The sequence below is a fragment of the Sebastes fasciatus genome, chromosome 13 (genome assembly GCF_043250625.1).
Source record: "Sebastes fasciatus isolate fSebFas1 chromosome 13, fSebFas1.pri, whole genome shotgun sequence".
Lineage (NCBI taxonomy): Eukaryota > Metazoa > Chordata > Actinopteri > Perciformes > Sebastidae > Sebastes > Sebastes fasciatus.
In genome coordinates this window covers 4,326,856-4,339,502 of record NC_133807.1, presented here as the reverse complement: position 1 = coordinate 4,339,502, position 12,647 = coordinate 4,326,856, and the positions used below count along the sequence as shown (strand labels likewise).

At 36.8% G+C, this 12,647-nt stretch overlaps 2 long non-coding RNA genes across 2 annotated transcripts in view; one reads left to right on the top strand and one right to left on the bottom strand.

The window, feature by feature from the left end:
- The window catches only part of LOC141781516 (uncharacterized), a 130,825-nt gene that overhangs the window by 86,962 nt on the left and 31,216 nt on the right, over positions 1-12,647 (top strand). The window lies entirely within an intron of this gene.
- LOC141781513 (uncharacterized) lies at positions 8,299-11,446 on the bottom strand. The gene is made up of 2 exons (XR_012596881.1): positions 10,050-11,446; positions 8,299-8,959 (listed from the first exon to the last, which is right to left on the bottom strand). It is a non-coding gene; the product is annotated as an uncharacterized LOC141781513 (long non-coding RNA).

The window sequence follows — 12,647 nt, the reverse complement described above, 5'->3', positions numbered from 1 at the left end:
ACACAGGAAACCTCTGTTGGTCTGGAGGAGCTGCAGCATTTATTTCTGCACAAACGTCCACTGTACATTCACTAGATATTCTCAGAGCTAAACTAACTCTTCTGCAGTGCGTAGTGAGCGCGCATGCACATCTACAGGTGGAGCGAGACAGCGAGAATGAGCGTGTGAAGGCAAGCAGGCAGAGGAGCAGAGACTTCAGCCACACGCGAGCGCGCATATGCGCGTCCCGACCCGGTACATTTATAAGCTTAAAAAGTTACAAACAGTCCCTTAAATAGTGAACATTAATAGAACATTAATAGTGAACATTAATAGAACATTAATAGTGAACATTAATAGAACATTAATAGTGAACATTAATAGAACATTAATAGTGAACATTAATAGAATATTAATAGTGAACATTAATAGAATATTAATAGCGAACATTAATAGTGAACATTAATAGAGTATTAATAGCGAACAATAATAGCGAACATTAATAGTGAACATTAATAGAGTATTAATAGCGAACATTAATAGCGAACATTAATAGCGAACATTAATAGAACATTAATTGTGGACATTAATAGTGTCTTCCTGGTGCCTTCAGCCCCCTCACCCTCTGTTCCCAGGATCCCCATCAGATCCCAGTCCTGTCCCTCCTCTCTGACTTGGTCCTGTAATCGTTGTCTTTTCATACTTTTTACAATGAATTAGGAAATGCTGCAAATTTTCTTTAACACCGCAATCCCCACACTCACTGTTCCTTTCCCCCATTAAAGCCCAAGTGCTATTAAGGCCTGTGTGATCCAGTCTAAGTCTTGTTATGATGATTTCCTCCCTTCTGTTCCTTTCTTTATATTTCTTTGTTATGACCGACTTCTGAAATATCTCTTTCCTTTCTGGTCCTCCTCCCATCTTTTCTGTCGTATCTCCACTCATTTTCCTTTTAATCACCGCTTTTCCTTCTCCTTTCCCAAGTAGAACTGGTACTGTTATTTCCTTTTGCAGTGAACTTTCAGCTAGTTTATCTGCAAACTCATTCCCTTTCACCCCCTCGTGTGCTGGAACCCCACAGAATAATACATCTATACCCCATCTGTGCAGCCTTAGCAAGCTATAGTGCAGTTCAATAATTAGATCTTGCCTTACAGCTTTTGTTGACTGTATACTTTCCAAGACAGCTTTTGAATCAGTGAACAGCACCACTCTGTCAGGTCTGACCTCTTCAACTTCCGGTGGATCTTCTTCTTCTTCTTCTTCTTCTTCTTCTTCTTGTTCTTCTTCTTCTTCTTCTTCTTATTCTTATTCTCATTCTTATTCTTATTCTTATTCTTCTTCTTGTTCTTCAGTCATAGGAGTACCAAGAATAAATCTGTAAAATAAAAATAAAATAGATATGGAAATATAAAGACAATTAACAAAACATTTAAAAAAAAGCATATTTTTCTATGTTTATTTATATTCTTATTCTCTGACAGATTTATTTTTCATTATGGCACTGTTATGACTCCGTAGATTGTGTGTGTGTTTGAATGTGAGACATTGTAAAGCACTTTCAGCTAAAAAAAATTAATACAAACATATTTTTGAAAAATACATAAATGAATATATACATAAAGAAAAGAACAAATTAATGTGAACATAAATGCTTATAATGTCTTTATATTTCCACATTTATTCATTATTTTTTCTCTTTATATTTACACATTTTTTTATTTACTATTATAATCTTTGATTTATTCCTCCATATATTTACACATTTATTTTCTTATTTATTTACAGGTTTATTCTTTATTATGGCACTGCTATGACTCTGTATAGCTTAGCTTAGCACAAAGACTGGAAGCAGGGGGAAACTGTTAGCCGAGCTCCATCAAAAGAGAAAATAATGATGGTCTTGTTTGTGTAAGTGAATCTGGATCAAACCAATCCAGTTTCTCTGGATGACCTTTCCTTGCAGGGTGTTACATATAAAGGACTTGATTATTATTTGTTAACCACATTAAAATGTTCTTGCTATAATCTCTCCAAGCTCATTTAATGTGAAACAAAAGAATACCAGCTGCTTTCCTCCGTAAGCTTCTTAACTATCTGGACCAGTTTAAAGGCTGTTGCCTGCAGCGCAGAGTGAGGTGATTTATGAAAAACTGTTCATTTTATTCAATACATGTAGAACTGAAATTCATAACACTGTTAGAGATGATGCTCGTCTGCTGCATCAGACTGCTCTTCAGGTACTCTTTAGAGGTTAACGCCAGTAAATTTACAGAAATACAGGAATAAAACCTTTGGTGAGGCAGCTTTTCGCTATTAACCTCCGAGCCGCTGAAACAGTCTGACTGAGGAGCTGAGAGCTGCTGGAAGCTGAAACCTCCCTATTCAGCCATGCCTTTGATTAAGAATGTTATTATTTGATTCACTTATTTTATTGTATTTAAGTTGTATCATTTTAATATATTTTATTGTTGTTATTCTATTGTATTTAAGTTCTATAATTTTATGATATTTTATTGGTATTTTATTAATCATTCATTTTATTGAATTGGATTTGTATTTTATTCTATTTTATTGTTATTATTTTATTGTATTTAAGTTGTATAATGTTATTCTATTTTATTGGTATTTTATTAATCACTTTCATTGTATTTAATTTGTATAATTTTATTCTATTTTATTGTATTTAAGTTTTTACATTTTTATTTTATTTTATTGTTATTTTTTATTGTATTCAAGTTGTAAAAATGTATTATACTTTACTGATATTTTATTAATCAATTTTTTTATTGTAATTCATTTGTATTTTATATTTATTATTTTATTGTATTTAAGTTGTAAAAATGTATTATACTTTATTGATATTTTATTAATCACCTATTTTATTGTAATTAATTTGTAAATTTGTATTTTATTTTATATTTATTATTTTATGGTATTTAAGTTGTATAATTACAATACATTTTATTATTATTATCATTTAATTGTATGTAAGTTCTAAAAATGTATTATATTGTATTGATATTTTATTAATCACCTATTTTATTGTAATTAATTTGTATATTTTGATTGTATTTTATTGTTGTTATTTTATTGTATTCAAGTTGTATAATTTTATCCTCTTTTATTGTTACTTTATTAATCACCTATTTTAATGTAATTAAGTTGTATAATTTTATTATATTTTATCGTTATTTTATTAATCACCTTTTTTGTAATTAATTTATATAATTCTACTATATTTTATCATTATTATTTTATTGCATTTACTTTTATAATTTTACTATATTTTATAATAATTGTATTAATCACTTATGTTATTGTATTTAATTTGTATACTTTTATCATATTTTATTATTATTGTATTTAATTTGTAAAAATGTCTTATATTTGATTGTTATTTTATTAATCACTTATTTTATTGTAATTAGGTTGTATAATTTTATTCTCTTTTATTTTTATTTTAATAATCACTTATGTTATTGTATTTAATTTGTAAAAATGTATTATATTTTATTGTTATTTTATTAATCACTTATTTTATTGTATTTAATTTGTATATTTCTATTATATTTTATTGTTATTTTATTAATTACTTATTTTATTGTATTTAATTTGTATACTTCTATTATATTTTATTACTATTTTATGAATCCAGTTTTTACTTCACTCTGTTTTACTACTATTGCTGTTATTATAGCTTTTTATTTTATTTTATTACATTTTTATCATTTTATCATCTCAAATGATCACATTGTTGAATTGTTTTTGTCTTTTCTGTTGTTTTCAGGTTCACACTAGTTCTGTCTGATTCTCTGCTTGTCAGTCATCTGTGAAGCTCTTTGAACTGCACTAACCTGTATCAAAGGTGCCTTATCAATAAAGTTTGATTGATTGATTGATATACTTCGTATTAGTTATACTTAGTATTTCCATTTTCTGCTACTTTCTTCTTCTACTCATCTCCACCTTAGAGGGAGATATTGTACTTTTTACTGCACAATTTTGTTGTATTTATTTATTTGAATTGTACATGCTCTTAGTGAACAAAGCTCTTCAGTCCTATTGGTTCTCAGCTGGGATCAGCGACCAATCACAGCTCGTCATGGTTTATAAATTGAATTGTTTTTATCCAGCTGTGATCAGACTGCAGAGACACACCAGCTGCTCCTGAACAGGATTATTGATCTTTTCTTCTTTGTTATTGACTGACTGACTGATTGATTGATTGATTGATTGACTGTCTGATTGACTGACTGACTGATTGATTGATTGACTGATTGACCGACCGACGGACCGACCGACCGATTGATTAATTGTCATCACAATGGCGCCGCTGTCCATCCAATCAGGAGTGAGATACGCCAGAACTCTGCTGCCGCAGACTCTGGTGAGGTAGGTGAACCAAACGTGTCCTAAGAGTCGGACGTCGGCTACCACCTGACTGCCGACGTCCGACTCTCGAATCTTCTCGAATCTTCTCGAATCGGAGGATTAGACGAGCGCCGTGCGTAAGTTGGCACAATGAGTCCATAGAACCAACTGGCTGTGCGTAAAAGGTCTTTGTGTGTGCGTGAGGTGTGCTGTGGTCTGTCCAGGGCAGTACACAGTATGTGGAATTATGCAGGTCATTTATTGAAGCAAAAGTAACAGAACTATAATGTAAATATACAAGTATATTTAGTCAGATATTAAGTGTACTCTGGGAGTTACTTATGTGTTGCTTTGTCTGCTGATTGCTTTATTTAGATTAGATTTTGCCAGTGTTTTGTAGTTATTTGTTTGGTTTAATTATTATTATTATTATTATTATTTTATTAGTAGGTATAGGTACAGGACCAGCATGCACCTGAGAAGAGATTATTTCTTTGTTCTTTCATTTGCTTGCTCGTTTGTGGAGAAATAAATTATAAGAAACACAGAAACCTTTCATGGACAATAGACTCTTTTACCTGCGTATACCACATACCCATGGTGCACCAGTGGCCCTTTGATTTAACACTGATCTCTCTGACAAATGGCCTAGACAAAGTAAAAGTATATTTTTACTATATTTTATTGTTATTATTTTAGTGTATTTAGTTGTATAATTTTCTATTTTATTGTTGTTTTAATAATCACCTATTTTATTGTCATTAAGTTGTATAATTTTATTATTTTATTGTTATTATTTTATTTAAGTTATATTATTTTATTCTATTTTATTGTTATTTTATTAATCACCTATTTTATTGTAATGAATTTGTAAAATGTTATTCTATTTAATTGTTATTATTTTATTGTATTTAAATTGTTAAAATATATTATATTTCATTGATATTTTATTAATCACATATTTTATTGTAATTAATTTTATAGTTTTATTATATTTTATTGTTATTTTATTAATCACTTATTTTATTGTCATTAAGTTGTATAATTGTATTATATTTTATTGTATTTAAGTTGTATAATTTTATTCTATTTTATTATTATTTTATGAATCGCTTATGTTATTGTCATTAAGTTGTATAATTGTATTATATTTTATTGTATTTAAGTTGTATAATTTTATTCTATTTTATTATTATTTTATGAATCGCTTATGTTATTTTATTTCATTTGTATACTTTTATAATATTTTATTGTTATTATTTTATTTTTCTGCAGCCAGTGATCTCATAGTTTGATATATTATGTGTTCATCTTTTAATAACCTGGCAGGTCTGTATCAACAATCCGGACCACCATCTCTCGACACATCCTGCCCTCGGCTCAGCCTCGCTGTTTTAAGGTGTGCACCCACAGCCGGAGGCGGCGGCGGAGTTTGGTGGCGTCCTCTCTGGACGAGCTGCTGGAGCAGGTGAAGGTGACACTGTGATGTTATCATGAAATTCATATTCACACACGTTGAGAGGCTGTTTTTGAGCTGATGTCTGAGAGATTCTTGGTCCAGATGTAATCATTTGCTGTACTTGTTGCGGTTCAGGGATCGGCTTCCTTTGTGTTGCGTCTCAGGCAGCGAGGGTGTTCGCGTTGTCCTGCCACTTCCTGCCACTGGTCCTGGAGGTCGACGGGACTCTGGTGGACTCGGAGGAGTTCTTCCAGTCTCTGCCCAACAACACGCCGCTGATGGTGCTGGAGAAGGGAGAGATGTGGATGCAGAACAAGGTGAGCATCACCAGAAAATACAGAACTAGAAGGGCAGTCGGAGGTCGCAGAGCAGTCGCAGGTCAGTTGTTGCCCGTCGCCATCTTGGTTTTTGTCCGTCTCCATCTACGATTTTAGCCATCTCCATCTTGGTTTTTGGCCGTCACCATCTTGGTTTTTGCTCGTCGCCATCTTGGTTTTTGCCTGTCGCCATCTACGTTTTTAGCCGTCGCCATCTTGGTTTTTGCCTGTCGCCATCTACGTTTTTAGCCGTCGCCATCTTGGTTTTTGCCTGTCGCCATCTACGTTTTTAGCCGTCTCCACCTTGGTTTTTGCCCGTTGCCATCTTGGTTTATGCTCGTCGTCATCTTGGTTTTTGGTAATCGCCATCTTGGTTTTTGTCCGTCTCGATCTAAGTTTTTAGCCATCTCTATATTGGTTTTTGCCCGTCGCCATCTGTTTTTTTTGGCCGTCGCCATCTTGGTTTTTGCCCGTTGACATTTTGGTTTTTGCTTATTGCCATCTTGGTTTTTGACCGTCACCATCTTTGTTTTTGCCCGTCTCCATCTTGGTTTTTTTGGCCGTCGCCATCTTGGTTTTTGCCCGTTGACATTTTGGTTTTTGCTTATTGCCATCTTGGTTTTTGACCGTCACCATCTTGGTTTTTGCCCGTCGCCATCTTGGTTTTTGCTCGTCGCCATTTTGTGTTTTGCTCATTTAAAACCTTTTATAAGTGTAGTTGTCATTCCTCTAAAATCAAATTATTAATTTCAGATATTAAAAAACGTTATTTGTAGTTTCAACACTACTATGCAGTGTTGAGACTGTTTCTTTAGTCAATCTGAAACTTAATAAAAATACATTTTTGTTAATGATAAGCTAGCTACTAATTCTGACATGTGAAATTCAATCAACACGTCTTTAAGAAATAAGTAACTAGTAATTTAAACATTTGACGAGTAGATAATTTGGGATTATATTTCCAAATCCAGGTTGCTGGAAATGATTTATGTCTTTTCTCTTTTTGTAAAAAGATTAATATTCACACATTATTTTTCATGAGAACATTTAATACTGGAAGAAACATACTAATATAACTAATAAGATAAAAATATAATACATTTCAAAATGTAGGTTCTTGTTGTACTAATTGAGCAAGAAATATGTGTCATTTCTGGCTAACATCTATGTTTAGATTATGAAAAATATATTTTTTTTATCATGCAACAGAAAGAATAATTTTTCTTCCAGATATACTGAAAAATCTTAGTCATATAATTCTGAAAAAAAGAGCTATAAAAGTACATAAGTATTCAACCAACCTGATTTATTGACATGATTTAAACATACAAATTAGATAACATTTGACCAAAACTCACTTTAATTCAACCTGTTCAAGCCAAAAGAGATTCTCATAAACACACTGTGTTAAAAGCTGATTTGTGTGAGCTATACACACGCGCCCTCATAGATAAACTCAAAGGGCAAAGATTTCCTGTAAATGGAGAGGGGAGGAGCCACACTGGCCGAGTGATGCAAGTATGCAAGGAAACACTAAAAGTGAAAATGTTCAGTTAGTTCAATGACTCCATCTTGAGTGAACAGAGCAGAAGGATGAAGACGGAAGGCTGAAGCAGGGTGAGTGTTAATCCAACATTTTATTACTTTACTGTCAAAGTCTCTGAGTCAGTTTCCTCCCTGTGGACTGTAGAGGAGAGAAATGTTAGAATGAACTCAACAGTTTGATTCTTCTGTGAACACAAAGTCATGACTGGCTGAATAATCCTCATTAAACCTGCTGTAACCCAAGAAAACAATCAGAGATTTAAAGAGAACTGACCAGGTGAATGCTGGATGGTTTTATTATACTGTATACTGAAGGAACTGGCCTTCTACCTCCAAGAGGTCAAGGCCCAGTTACGTGCTGGTTAATCTTGTGTGACAAAGAGATTTTCCAAACAGATGAGTTAAAGCATAATGATTCAATTTATTCCGAACAATCAATGTTGCATAAGTAAAATAAAAGAGTTTACAGATATCTGGATCCAATCAACGTGTCCCTGACAACATACAGTGCATGGGTCAGTTCGTGAAGTCTGAACCCCGAGCTATCCCTGATCCAGCCTATTCATGGTTTACACAATATTAATATTCATGAGCTTATGGCACGTGATGTTTCTGCTGCATGTCTTCTTCGTTATCTCCTTCTGACTCCTTCCTCTTCTTGACCTTGCAAAAGAAAAACAGCACCTGCCTCCTCCCTTTCCTCACAATCACTCTATTCATAACAAATCCAACAGTCAGGTTATTGTAAGCACTTTTGTACATAATAAATCCAACAGACCCTCTTTTGAACTTAACTAAGTTCACCTACAGATAATGTTACATACAGATATATTTATTATAAGCATAGATAATGTTACGTACAGATGTATTAATTATAAGCATCATCATGTTACGTACAGATGTATTAATTATAAGCATCATCACACAACCTCTTCAGGATCAACATCTTCACTACCCCCCACCATTTCCAGGAGACCCTGTCTCTCAGCTTGGAACATGGCCATCTGATAAGAAGGAGGTGCATCCGGATGCTTTCGTTGCACAGCAGAAATAATCACACGCTTAGTGAGGTGGCGAATACATGGAATACAGCAACAACCGCATAATACTAAGCATGCACACACAGCAAGGATTGAGGAGAATAGAGATACCACCATGGACTTCCATTTCCCAAAGGTACGGTCTAACCAGTCGTTAATGGGGCTGTTGATACCTGAGTCATCGTGCATGGATTCAGACAGCGTCCGGAGCCCCTCTAGCGCCTTAGTTACAGTCCCGTCCGGCGCTGTATTGTTAGGGATGAAAATACAACATGAGTCTTGGAACATTGAGCATACACCGCCTTTCTCTGCCAGCAGCATGTCTAATGCCATTCTATTTTGGATCACCATCAGTGACGTAGGAGCCATTTGTTCAGCTAGTCCGGCAATTGCATCACGGGTTAGATTAGTCAAACGGAGAACATTATAGTGGATGTAGTTAATGCGGTCAACATTTTTGTTAGGAGTGATAGGGATCAGAGCACTTATTACAGGTATGTTTTCAAAGCCTGCAGCTATTTGGTCAGCTAGTTTATATTCATTAGGGAAGCTACCTCACTACATCATTCTTTATAATCTTGGTTTAGCCTTCCCCCCCTTGTAGCCCACACCTTCCACCCTGCTTCTGAGTGAAAGCATTGTCTATTTTTAAAAAGAGTTACTTGTGATTAGCTAGTTTTAGCAGAGTGCAGAGGCGAGGATGATAAGTAATGTATCTAAACTAGTACAGTCTGTGCTTTCCCAGGTTATTCAGATTTATCTGAGTACACAAATTCTACACAAGGGTCATGGTATTTTCTCTCACATTCCCTCCTTTTATCATGAATAATTAAAATGGTAACTGAAAACACGAAAATACATGATAAATCACATTAAGAAAGTTTGTACAGAAGAACGAGGACAAGAGAGGTAAACACAAATGCTACAGCAAACGCTACTAGCAGTTTGCCGTACTGCATGATGCTTCTAGTTTGTTTTCCTGCGCGCAACTGAAAAACTTTTATCTGGGTGGTCCTATTTTATACTGGTTTGGGAAAGGAAGTGAAATTTCTCTCTGGTGGATTCTCCCCACCCCTGGTTTCTCTTTTTATCTATTTTTATCTATTTTTGTCTATTTTAGCATTTATTCTAAGCAACAATTTTTAATACAATGTGATATATGTTTTTCAAAAACCACCTAGATGAGTCCACCTAAACAACCATGTTAGCCTGATTTAACTGTAAATACAGGCAAGACCTTGTAACCTTCTTTCCCTTATGTGTATCTCATCACAGTCACAGTTTATACAGTATATGAAAAATAAAAAATTATACGTGACCCTCTTTTCACATAGCCTGGGCTCCTTGTGGGGCTGCCTCCTCTGCTTCAGGTCCTGTCCTGCTGCTGGAGCACTGTGTTAGGTGCCACCAGTTGAGTCCTTTTCCTTCAAGCTGCACAGCTGTTGCAGTTCTGGCCAGAACCTTGTGTGGGCCTGTCCAACGTGGCTCCGACCACTTCCTCTTTAACACCTTCAACCAAAGGTGTTCCGGGGGTCCGGGGTCAGGTCCTGGAACGTCCTCTGTGACAGGGGTGACAGGTTTGTCACCTGTATAGGAGAGAGCTGACACAAGAGCATTAACCTTCAAATAGTATGGTCTGTAACCGAGGTCAGGAAGGGGAGAGGGGTTTTGGGACGGCCCTGGGAAAGGTCGGCCACACGTAAGCTCAAATGGTGTGAGTCCTGTTATTGTGGATGATATGACTGCTGTGGAGGCCCTCTCATCTGCTGTTGTTGTTTCTGAGGACAGTCACGTGCCCAGTGATCCGGGCTTCCGCAGATGAAACAACTGCCTCCTCTTGGTTGGGCATACCCCCTCCCCCTGCCTCCTCCTCCTCTCCCTCTGCCTCTATTCCGTCCTCCATGATAAGGGGGCTGCTGATATGGGGCAGCTTGGTAAGGAACATGATACTGGGGTTGATACATAGCCTGTGGCGGGCCCTGCAGTGGATAAGGATTCTGTGGCGGGGCTGGAGCTGGTGTTACAATTTGAGCCATCTGGGTATCTTTCTCTTTCCCTCCCTTTTTCTTATCTGTCGCACGAGTCCGTGCGTCTGCCAACTGTAATTTAGTCAACTGAGCTACCATCTCTTTTAATGACTCATTTTCCTCTTCCTCCTCCATGGTTTCTGCATCCTGATGATGGCAGAAATGTGTTTCCCATCTTGATGATTTTGCCCCTGCCATATCTGGATTCTCTTGCATCTTTCTCTTAACTCCTTCCGGAGCATGTTTTAACAGAGCTATTCTGAACAGAGGCTGCTGTGATTCTTTATCTGGGTTCACCCCCGTAGCCCCCGCCCACTCTGTCTTTGCTCTTTCTATGAACGTGCGTCCGCTCTCCCCGTTCTTTTTCTATTTCCTCTTCTAGTTCCAAAATACCACCTAACACTTGAAACAATGGTGCCATAACTTCGTTTGTATAATCACTGTCCTGTGGGGTTGGTACCGGACTAGGGGTAGGAGGAGGATAAGGAGGGGGGTTGGGAGGTGGGCCAGGTGGGTACTGCTGATGGAGGGACATGTAATGTGGCGGCTGGCTAGTATGTGGGTTTGGTGGTGGGGGTGCGCTAGGACTGGGTGAGGGTTTCACTAGTGATTTTGCTTCAGCGGTTTTTGCGTGGGTGGCTTTCGTCTGGCTGCCTAAGGCTGATAGTGCAGCCATCTGTATCACATTATATTTTACCAATTTACTTGCCAACTCGTCTTCTTTCTTCCTCAATTTCCTCCTTACAAACATATGTCCCTTTTCTTTGTCTTGTCCTGCTTGCAGCAGCTTTCTATGAACCACCTGTATTAATGCTCTCATCACTGGCCTGAATTTGGCTTCACTTCCCGTGGCTGGAAAATGCCCTTCCTTCACTGTCATGTTATACCACTCATCTAGGTCTTGAGTCTCTTTATTTCTAGTCTTGGGATCAAATGTACAGATTACATTGGTCCTGACTTTAACCCATTGCTGTCCAAATGATAAACGGGGAGGCCCACAGCCACCCCGTTCCTCACAGTCTTTGTCAAATTCTCCATCCATTCTGTCCAGTACTATTTCACACAGGTTTATTCAGTTTATGACAGTAACTAGATTCAGAGTAAATGGGTCGCTATGCCCCTCGCTGTGATCCTACCAACATAAGCTTCTACTGGACACTTTGATGTTCCAGCGATGTTGGCCCAGTATCAACAGTAAGTTTTAATTTTCCTCTGAATACTAGTTATTAATGTACACTCATACAGGCGCTCCAAGCGCTATTTTTACATGCTACTAAAAGGGCAGCTTTCCTCCTTTTAGTTTTCAACACGTTACCAAAAGGGCAGCTTTCCTCCTTTCAGTTTTCGCTACTAAAAGGGCAGCTTTCCTCCTTTCAGTTTTCAACACGTTACCAAAAGGGCAGCTTTCCTCCTTCCAGTTTTCAACACGTTACTAAAAGGGCAGCTTTCCTCCTTTCAGTTTTCGCTACTAAAAGGGCAGCTTTCCTCCTTTCAGTTTTCAACACGTTACTAAAAGGGCAGCTTTCCTCCTTTCAGTTTTCGCTACTAAAAGGGCAGCTTTCCTCCTTTCAGTTTTCAACACGTTACTAAAAGGGCAGCTTTCCTCCTTTCAGTTTTCGCTACTAAAAGTCTTTACTTTTGCAACATTTATCACTACAAAGGAGATTCAGCACAACAAGAGAGATAATTTAGAGTAAGCCAATATGCAGAGTTCGATACAACAGGTTCTGCTTACCTTTAAGATTTCAGGGCCCTTTCTCTCTCTCGCCGGTCTGTCCGTCCTTTGGACACGCTTCTCAATGCCGAAGATCACGTCGGGGTCACCAATTGAAGGAACTGGCCTTCTACCTCCAAGAGGTCAAGGCCCAGTTACGTGCTGGTTAATCTTGTGTGACAAAGAGATTTT